Raw genomic sequence first — 11,144 nt, 5'->3', positions numbered from 1 at the left:
ATGTTTCAAGTGGAGTAACTTAAGTTTTTTCAAGTTCCAGTGTCACTTTCTATTTCTTATGAGCATTACTGAAGGTTAAAACTGTTATTAACATACAGCTTCTAGGAAATACATTTGGCCTTCCTATTTAGCCCTCTGCCAAGCTCTGTTCTGGACAATGCAATTGTGATGATGGAAAGGAGAGAGAGTATAGACTGAGACAAGGCTAACAGCACGTTCTCCAGGCTGCCGAGACGCCTCCTGCGCACTGGCTCCCATCTCTCCCACCCCCAGTTCCAGCTGCGCCTTTGGTGAACAGCTCCGGGCAGGCTTCCCCCGCCTCTGCACTGACAGTGCCTCGTCCCAGGCTTCCATCAAGAATCTAGCTTCCTGTCCCGAAGCTTCCCTGCTGCGACACACGTGATGCTGTAGCACCAGTGATGCTCTCCTGGGTGGGGAGTTGCTGCCCCATGGGAGCAGCCCTCAGCACACAGGTGATGTCAGCTGAGAGATATAAGCTTCTTCTTTTCCTTCCTCAGGCAGAGAGTTCTGAGACACAGTTTAATTAGGATCCTGGGAAGGTTCTGCACTAAGCAGCCAAGAGCACTAATGGACCGCTCAATAACACTGTCTGTTTTGCTTGGACATTCTTTCCTTTTCCACCTGTTTTCTCCCCTCTGTCTCATCCTTGTTCCCTGGGACCACATTTCCAAGTAAAATATGTCTCTACATTTGTCTCAGGCTCTGCTTCCAAGAATAGTCTAGATGAAGACAGTATGCAGATAGGTTGTTGGTAGACTGTATAATACAGGAATATAATTTCCCTTGACTCTGCACATGCTACAAGGAAACACTCATTTAGTTGGGAGCACAGATTATGATAATTTCGATGATTTTTCCATCTTTTTTCTTTTTCAAAGTTCATCATTGATCCTGATGCCTGAATGCCTGAAGAAAAAAAAAGTTGGTACAAATTAGCTTATAATTGAATAGGCAAATTTCTTTGTGATGACAGCTCTAAGTATTTTTTCTTTGTGAGGCAGCCCTCAGCTATTTGATTGGATTTTTCAATCTAATAAGGAGAAGCCCTCTGTCTACTTAATGAGGTAAAGCTTTTTGTTGCTTTGGAAACAACCATATCACATTTCTTATTCTCTTTGGTAAAAAGCTGGAGCTTTTAGCACTGTAATCCTTTTTTCTAAGACACTCAAACATACTTTAAAAATGTAAAAATTACTGGAGTACTGTCAGGACTTTCTTATTCATGAAACACTGAAAGAATATCTTGAAAGATTTAGGCGATATTAGTAATACACTAAGGTTGCCCACATGCCATCTCTGAGAAAAATGTTATCGTTACAATTTTTTACTCATTTAAGGTACTGAAGACATTACAGAGAACAAAATTGGTAAATTCCTCTCCCTCTTCACTGAAACTTGTATTTTACGAGTGGGGAGGGTGAGACAGTAAGGAAATTAAATAATTAAAATATATAGCATTTCAAAAAAAGGCTATAGATAAAAAATAAACTGGGGATGGGGGAATGAACATGCAAGTTTTCTGTTTTGTTTCGTTTCATTTCTAGGTCTTACTGAGAAAATGATGTTTGAATAAAGACCTGAGGAGGAGAAAAGCATGTCATATGGATGTTTGGGGGAGGACCATTCAGGAAGCAAGAAAAGCCATCCCCAAAGCCCTCAGATGGAAAGATGCCAGAGTGGTTTCAGAGAGGTGAACATTGGATGAGGAGGTGGGAAATGGGCAGTGGCGGATCCCACAGGGGAGGGGCTCTCAATGGACATAGGGCCATACTATGCACTGAGGGGATATTCGGAAAACCTGGGAGGACATTTTGGTATTACTGTGATTAGGGTGGTACTCTGGGCTTTAGTGGGTAAGCAAAATTTATGTTAAAAGTATAGTAATGAAAAAAAAAAAGTATAGTAATGTTTGGGACAGTTCCACCAAATAAGGTTATTTCCCCCAATTTTGTGTGCCTTTAAAATGTTCTGCTGCTCATTCATGTAGATATAGAAGTTTATTTACGCTCACTTCCAAATTCCATTCATGGCAAGCTAGGGTATTGCGATCCACTCTCTTCCTTGAAAACAAGTAAATATCCTGGGGAATGGAGAGTTGATCAACTTTGGAAAGCTTTTGCCAGTATTTTTTCAAATATATTTCTGTCCCAGGTTCTCTCCCTTTGCTTTATTAGGAGTTAAATTTCATATATGTTAGGCCACTTGATACTATACGTGTATAGTGTATATGTGTATAGGAGTTAAATTTCATATATGTTAGGCCACTTTTATACTATTCTTATCAGTCACTGATGCTTTGTTTATTTACCATATTTTTGTCTCAGTGCACTTATATTTGGATGATTTCTAGCAACCTGACTTCAAGTTTCATGATGCTTTCATGATTGTGTCCAACCTACTGATAACCTATCAAATAATTTCAGATATTCTATTTTTCAGTGGTAGGACTTCCATCTCACAAAAAAAGATTTGTTTTTCTCTTGAAATTCTCTACTTCCTCATATATTACATCTTATTTTAGTAAGATTCCTTAATATATCTGTCATGGTTAAAGACCTTGCCTATTAATTCCAATATCTGTACTGATTTATGTTTCTGTTGATTTATGAGAAAGGTAACACTGCAGGACAATGAGAAAAGAAGTCTCAAGAAAAGCGCCTGGATCAGATGGACAGCTATATGAAAAAAAATAACACTCACTGCACACCATAGTCCAAAACCGATTCGTGGTTAGTGGATTAGAAGATGCAAAGAAAAACATGTTTTTAGATGGTAAAAATAGGAGAAGGTTCTTGTAGGCGATGATTTCTTAGGATAGCAAAGGTACTAACCATAGAAGAAGACTGAGAAATTAAGACTTCAGTAAAAGTTTAAAATTTACAGTCATTAACATTTAACAACGAGATGGTTAAACGGCAAGTCAGATAAGAAAAAGTATCTGTTTGATTGCAGTACTCATAAATGAAAATGGACTCACATCTAGAATATATAAATCAGACAGAAAAAGACAACCCCTCCAAAAATGAAATGAAGACCTTAAAAGCGTTACATGAAAAGATACTCTTTTCCCATTAGTCATCCGAGGACTGTAAATTGAAACCACACAACCACCAAATGTTGGTGAGGGTGTGGAGCAATGAAGAGTCTCATCTGCTGCTGGTGGGAGTGTAAATTTGAAAATTGGCACCATCAACTGTAGCTAACCATGTATATAATCTATGTTGGAGCTCTTCTACTTTTAGATATATATCCCATAGAAATATGTATCTATTCGATACATTTATAGCTTTAGATGCATATAACATGCTGATTAAGTATAATGATGTTCACAGAATTATTACTTGTATTTCCAGCTCCAAACCTGGAAGTACCATGAATATTCACTATCAGTATAAGGAACCAATCACAATATTCAGTATCAGTATAAGGGACCAGTTTTACGAACTGTCTAGAATAGGCAAATCTGTAGAGGCAAAAAGTAGTTGCTTCGGGCCGGAAAGGATGCAGGGGAGGGGAGTGATAGCTAGAGTGTGGGGCTGTTCTGAGGCGACGAAAATGTTCTGAAATTGATGTGCCTGCCAGTGGTTGCACTTATCTGTAAATATACTACAGAAATATTAAACTGTACATTTTAAATGGATGAAAATTGTAGGGTATGGGAACTAAATCTCAGTATAGTTTAAATTTAAAAAACAACAGTATAAATGATAAGTTGCAGTATATTTACACAATTAAATGCTGTATAGCATAAGACAAAATACACAGACATTACATGCAACACTGAATGAATCTCAAATGTAATATGGAGGGAAAGAAATAAAATATTACAGGATATTTACTGATTAATTCAGTTCACATGAATTTGAAGCAATTAAACTAATTTATGAATTTGAGGATAAGACAATGGTTATATTTGGGGAGAAGCTGCCCTTGACTGAATATGGGGCTGGAGGAGCTAGGTATGTCTTATCTCTTGATCTGTGTGGTAGATGTAAGGATACGTTTGTGTTAGCCTTCGAAAGTTTATTGAACTGTTCATTTACAATTTGACCACTTTCCTGGATTTTGTACTTCAACAAAAGTTGATTAAGAAACATTTTTTAGAAATCTAGTTCAGTAAGTTATCCTATTCATATACATTTAAAAGACCAACTAAACAAATACATAAACATTTTGACAGTTCATTTTTGTGGCTTGGGAGTATGCTGAATTTTTATTTTCTTCTATCTACTTTTCAGCATTTCCCAAGTTACCACAGTGGGCATAAATATATTACATTTATCAATAGAAAAAATGCTATACAAATTACAAATACAGTTGACACTGCATTGTGAGATCTTCTGGTATTGTTTACACTCATCTAGTATAAGTCTCAGTGTAGGACTGGTTTTTGCTCCCAGATGGGAAGAGATTGCTCTTTTAGGGTGAAGGAGGGTGTGGTTGTGGGTCTGGGGATTTCCTGGCAGCTCTGCGGACTGCTGGGAACTCACCACCGGCCACACTCATCAGGGAAAAGCAGAACTGAAGGTGCAGGGACCCCAAAGGTGGTAAGCTCAGCCTCGGTAGGCGGGGCCCAGTACACTCGGAGGGTGGGTCGTAGTCCTCCAGGAACCTGAGTCTACTGCAAAACTGTGGCTGAACTGGGGGCAAACGCTCTAGCCCCCGTGCTGGGTAAATTGAAAGACTGTAGTCTAAACACTGTAATCCTCATGTTTCTGTAAAGTTCGAAGCTAAGGGCGTTTTATTTCTTTATTTACGTTTTTATGAGATTGTTAAAAAAAAAAAAAAAAAGAGAGAGAAGCGACAAAAACGACTGTTCCTGGCCTGCAAATCGTAAAACGTCTGCTCTCTGGCTTTTTTTTTTTAACAGAAAAAGTCTGCCGACTCCTTAAGAACCTCTAGGCTGAAAACTTAAGGTATTTAAAAATGTTACCTGGGTAAGCTCTTCTTGACGAGAAGCCGGGTGTGGAGGGGACCTACCAGGGCACTTTCGATCCCCGGTCAGGAGATGCTGTACTGCCCAGGCTCGTCCGACACTGGAAGTCAGAATCCTCTAAGGAGCGTGTAGAAGCCCGCCTCCGAAGAATCCAGCCTGGGAATGGCCAGGCACGAGGAAGGCTCTTCCTGGCGAGGGATAAACGCTGCAAAGGATAAAGGATGCTCCCTGCAGCCCTCCGCGGGGCGCAGAGGAGACGGGTCGGCCGGGGAAAGCAGCGTCGTCGCTCGCGCAGAAGCCGGCGGGCGCCCCGCGGAGCTCTCCCTCCCCCCGCGGCTGCAGGCGGCCGCGCGGACTGCGAGGTCCCCGCGCACATCTGTAACTTTCGGACGCGCGCCGCGTGGGCGCGGCCGCCACCCGGCGCCTGCGCAGTGGCTGCGCGCAGGCTCCTCCCGTCGCGCAGGCCCGGCGGGTCAGCGCGCCGCGGAGTGCGACCCTGCTTCGGCAGCGCCTGGGCGGGAAGCGCGGCGGAAGGACGTGTACAGTGCTTTCTTGCCGAACAATTTGACAGTTGTGAACCCCGTATCCCGTCACCCTTCAATGTTGCGGATATTTGAACTGAGCAGAAGACAGTTTCATTTAATTCAGCCTAATATCTCGTGTGTGTGTGTGTGTGTGTGTGTGTGTGTGTGTATGTTGCGTAGTCGCTCAGTCGTGACAAATTCTTTGCAAGCCCATGGACTGTAGTCCGCCAGGTTCCTCTGTCCAAGGAATTCTCCCGGCGAGAATACTGGGTAGCCCTTCCCTTCTCCAGGGGATCTTCTGGACCCAAGGATCAAACCTGGGTTTCCTGCATTGCAACCCGATTCTTTCCCGGCTGAGCCCCCAGGGACGCCCAGTATCTCACTATCCCCTGAGAATAAGGGATTCTCCTCCATCAGGGCTTGTCAACTGCGGCGCTGTCGACTTTGAGCCTGAGGTTTCTTTGTTGTGAGGGGAGTGGGGCCGCTGTTTTGTGCGTTGTGCAATGTTTAGCAGCACTCCTGGCTTTAGAGGCTGCTAGATACCCGTAGCAACCCTCCCCTCCCCTCCCCAACTTGTGACCACCACAAATGTTTTCAGAAGTGGTGTGACGGGGAGGGGAGGGCAGAGTCGCCCCCATTGAGGACTACTGTCCAGTAGGACCACAGTGGTATGTCATTAGGATATATATCACTAGATTTTTCCAACATAGGGAGTCGGAATGCACTAAACATTGGTACATTTCTGTAATTTAGTATATAATCCATATTAGAATTTCCTTGATTGTTCCCCCCACCCTCAATCCTTGCTTCCGCTATACTTGTTTGTAAAATATAAATTCATGATTTAACAAGGATCACGTATGGATTTTAGTTATCAAGTCTCTAGCTTCCTTCAGTTGAGACGACTGCCTCAGCCTTTTTTGCTTATTGTTTTTTTCTGGCATTGGTTTTTTTGGAAAGTTCAGACCAGTGGTTTTCCAGAATGTCTTTCTATTTGGATAATCAAAATTGGTCTTCATTCTAAGATTCATGTTAAATTTTTTGGCTTTTATTGGCTGGAATTCCACTCGGGTAATGTTATATCCACTTTTTTCCTAGTTCAAAGACCTACTTAGCTGTTCTAACAGCATTTAATTGTCAAAAGTCCACTTATCTCCCAGTGATTTGATACCACTTTTATCACATACATAAATTTTCACATCATTCTTGGCTCTACATCTATATTTTCTATTTTTTCCATTAATCTGATTGTCTACTCAAATGATAATAATATACTCTTTAAATTATAGAAACTGTATATTTCAATATCTGGTAGAGCTAGTTATTGACAAAATAGCTTATTGCTGTTTTCTTATTTTGATTTCCTGGTTTGGGGAAATAATCTTGCTTATTTATTTCTTCCATGTACACTACAGAAACTAGCTACATGAAACATACTTTGAAAAGTGGCATTAATTTATAATTTTTTATTATTCAATTGAGGAGCAAGGTTTATTTTTCCTTTTATTCAAGTCACAGTTTTCTATCTTTCGGAAAAGCTTCTAAGTTTTTCTCATATAGATTTTGCACAGTTCTTATGACATTTACTCCTAGGATAACTTTTCAGTTTGTTGGTAATGTAAATAGAGTCATCTCCTCTATTTTCCTCTATAATTGCTTATTGCTTAAATATATGAAGACCCTGAATCCCAGTCTCATACTGGAATAGTCTCATTTACTGTTCCACACCTAGAATGAGACATTTCTCAAGAGTCTTCATTGCTTTCACTGAAAATGGTATTTAGTGACCACAGTCTGTGCCCATAGGATCTTCATGACTAAAAGGCTTATTGTTACTTCTCAGACTTTTAAATACAAGATGTAGCAATTATGTGGTTTTTCAAAGAAAAAGAAATCATAAATTTGTGCTGATATTCCAATTTTAATGAAAGATTATTTAATTTTCTACTTATTTGATTTTATGTTGCATCTCTTTTCTGCTGAAAAGCATGATTCCAAATGTTAAATGATTGCATATTTACTTTTTCCCTTAGTATATATAGTAGTTTCAAAATAACAGTACCAATGTGATAATGAATTATAAAAGTGCTAAATGCTGTTTGATACAGCTAGATTTGCTTCAGGTTGTTTTCAAGTCTAGGTTGCTTAATTAAAAAGAAAATTAAGTCCAAAATGAAAAAAAAAAACAAGCCTTAAACATGTATAACTTTTTGAGTATAATATCTAACTCATCTCTCATTTTTATTGATATAAATTTTTAAATTCATGAATCTTTTTCTGAACACTTTTTAGCAGTATCCTGTAAAGCCTGATACCATGTTTTCATTATTTTTTTTCTAGAAAATTTCATTATCAGTTGTTGTTTTTCCTTGAGCTAAGCTAAGTTTAATAGAAAACTTAAAATTTCAAGGTGGGAAGATTTTCTTGTGCTTTGCTTGTTAATGGATTCATACTTTTATCATGTCATTGATGGAGAATATTTGTATTTTTCTTACTATAATTTATTGAGGTATAGATGTCTCCGTATGTAACTATAGAGTCAACTATTATAAGTGTTTTTGGTACCATTTTTGGTCTTGGATTAAGAGAAGTATACTAAAGTCTGCTATTATTATGTATTTCTAGTCTCTTTGAAACTCTTGTAGTTTCTGCTAAGTGAAAGAAGCTACTGTGTTATTTGCTGCATATCTTTCATAAATATTTTATTTTCACTGTAATTGTAGCCTTTAAAGTTGTAAAGTGCTCTTTAACTTGGTAATAGGCTTTGGTCTAAATTCTGTTTAACTGGATTTCAAAATATTAGTTCTTTCTTTATATTTTCTTGGTATAACTTTTTGCCTCCTTTCATTATTAACATTTCTGAATTATTTTGTTTTCGGTATGTGTTTGTCTTTTATGTGCAGCAAAAAGTTGGATTTTGCTTTAGAATCAACCGATTTGTTTGTCCTTGTAATATGGGGGTTAAGTCCCTATTAGTTGATATGTTTGGTCTCAGATAACTCATTTTTATTATATTTACCTGTAATATGTGGCATATTTGATGATAAGTACGAATGAGGAAGATAAAGGAGGACAAGGAGTGTGGGAAATGCTGGGGGAAATTTTCTATATTAAGTAGGTGGTCAGGGAAAGTCTCATGGAGAAACTGACTTTTGGACATACTCTTTAAAAAAAAAATTACTATTTATTTGGCTACTCTGGGTCTCAGTTGTGGCAAGCAAACTCTTGGTTGAGGCATATGAGATCTAGTCAGCCTGGGGCCTCGACACTGGGAGCACAGAGTGTTAGCCGTTGGACCAGCAGGGAAGTCCCTGGACGTACTCCTGAAGTAGGTGAAGGAATGAGTCATTTAGATAAGTGAAGTAAGATTTCTCCTGACTCAGAGAACAGCAAGGCCTAGAGACACATGATTACTTGGTGTGTTTTCAAAGACCAGCAACGAGGCTGGAGTGACTGAGTGCTGTGTGCAGCTGAATACTAGGAGACAGGCCAGAAGGGATCAGTCAAGAGTATCAGATAGGGCCCTCCGTCTCACGGAGGGAAGGAATATCCCTTGAAGAGGAATTTTGTTGCCAGATGTTGAAATAATATTACTTCTGCCATCCCACAGTAATAAATTAATAACTCTGGGAATTTCAGCCTAGGTGGGAAAAGAAGCCAGTCTTAGCATTTTTATATTTTAAGGCGTAACTCAAATTATGCATGAAATAGTTTAATCTCTGCTGATTTTGAAGGTTGGATTATGAAACACCTTCCAATGCAGTGGAAATGATCCTTGAATATATTCTCAAACCTTTGATGTTCTAGTTTCCACCTTATATTCTACCCCCAAATTCATCAGCTGTAGTTTCTCAACTTTAGCTTTTTTGCCGTTTAGCTGAAGGTGTGAATTCACAGGGGAATAACTTTAATGAAACATAACAATAAAATGTATCTTGACTAATAAATGTTTAAAAGGCAGAAAAATGTAAAAATTCTATACAGAGATGCTCGACCAAAGGCTCGCACACAGCATAGAAGTTTTTTTTTAAATTCTTTTAAAAAGTGTTCAGCTTAAAACAGCTTTTCCTTTTTATAAAGATATCTGTTGTTTTAACAGGGAACTGTATGACAGAGAAGGTAAAATGAAATGCGTGCATCTATGTGGGAAGGCTTAAGGGTAAGTTAAATCTGTAATCCAGAAAAACTATGTTCAAGATTGCAGTGGATGGGAACAGAGAAGGGACAAACTTTATACCCAGGCAGGATTCCCTGTCTTTTTGTATTTCGTTTGGCTGCACTTTAATTTTCTCCTTCCTCTTTTTTTCTCACTTTTTTTTTTTTTTTTGTTAAGCTAAACTGACAGTGAAATGCTGTGTGAATAAGTCACCACTCACAGAAAACTGAACAGTGCATTGTAAAATAGGACACAAAACAAAAGGCTTCATCGGAGAGCTGAGATCATCGGGCTGGGAAACAGATCCAGTGCAGCGATGCAACAGTGTTTCTGAGAGCGGAGGCAGTTGCCACCATTTTTGATATGCTACTGCCCCCTGCTGTTCGCAGTGAAGTACTGACAACAGAAATAGGTTTGCCTAACACTCCAGGGTTTTAGTGCAATGTTATCATGCTATCAGAGAAAGTCAGAGCATTTCAAAGATTTAAAATAGAATAATTTAAGGAGTTGTTTTCTAAAAAGCTATTAAAGAAATCCCAAAGCACCTTCCCTACTCCCCAATATATCGAAAAGAAATGTATGATTCTGTTATTTGGCTAATGAATGCAGTTTCCTCTTTAAGTTCCTGAAGAGAGCAGAGCACAAGTCAATTGAGACAGCTTGGAGAAAAGCTGATGAAGTGAGCAGAGAAAATGGAGGGCAAAATGTGCCAAAGGAGAGGGTAATGAACAATTTACATACAACAGGGGTGAAGCAGTTCAGTGCTGAACAGATCATTCACATTTTCCCAAGGATGTTGGATAAAACTGTTTTGTCTCCACAGAAGAGCTTGGATGGGCTATTTGTGAGCCTTCGGGTCTTCTGCCCCTTGTTCTTGGGTTTGGTCATGGAGACTCAGAACCATTAGGATGTGAATTTGGGTCCCTGAAGCAGAGCAGAAGGACAGAATCCTTGGAGCTGATTTCCCGATTTACTCTGCCATTTCTAAAGGGGTCAGGGCCATCTCCTGGATGGAAGTCGGTACATGTGCAGATGTGTGTGTTTGAGGGAGTTCATGTTATTTGTTCCATGTTTCAGAACTGTAGCAAGTGTGGGCTGCTAGAATTATCTGTATTTCAGCTCTTCCATGGGGTTAGGTAATAAGGTGCTGCCAGGATCCCCTCCCATTCAGTAAAAGCAATTTAAAAAGTAGGGGCCTTGTTTCAGCGTTTGATTTTTGCTCGGACTCTTTCTCCATGAGGAACATCACTAGAGAAGAATCTTTTAATATTTAGAAAATCACATGCATATTTATATACAAAATTACATCCTGTTATGATAAAACCTAGATATCCAGCCTGAACTACTCTTCAAAGATTTAGATTTGGCTCTAAATATTGCTAAGAATGCTGTTTCTAACTTCTGAAGTCCCCACCTCAAATCACAAATGGTGGATTTTGAGATAAAAATTTGAGAAAACATTTATGTCATTTATTTCAGATAACAATAAGCTGTTTCTTTAATACCT

The 11,144-nt window shown here is 39.1% G+C and overlaps 1 long non-coding RNA gene across 1 annotated transcript; it reads right to left on the bottom strand.

Moving 5' to 3' along the window:
• Window positions 1-762: 762 nt before the first annotated feature.
• LOC133050000 (uncharacterized) lies at window positions 763-5,340 on the bottom strand. Its single transcript, XR_009691509.1, has 2 exons — window positions 4,955-5,340; window positions 763-927 (listed from the first exon to the last, which is right to left on the bottom strand). It is a non-coding gene; the product is annotated as an uncharacterized LOC133050000 (long non-coding RNA).
• Between the last annotated feature and the right edge of the window lie 5,804 nt (window positions 5,341-11,144).

The sequence above is a fragment of the Dama dama genome, chromosome 31, assembly GCF_033118175.1.
Source record: "Dama dama isolate Ldn47 chromosome 31, ASM3311817v1, whole genome shotgun sequence".
Classification (NCBI taxonomy): Eukaryota; Metazoa; Chordata; class Mammalia; order Artiodactyla; family Cervidae; genus Dama; species Dama dama.
The sequence above is the reverse complement of the archived record's forward strand: the minus strand, read 5'-3'. Positions and strand labels throughout refer to the sequence as shown.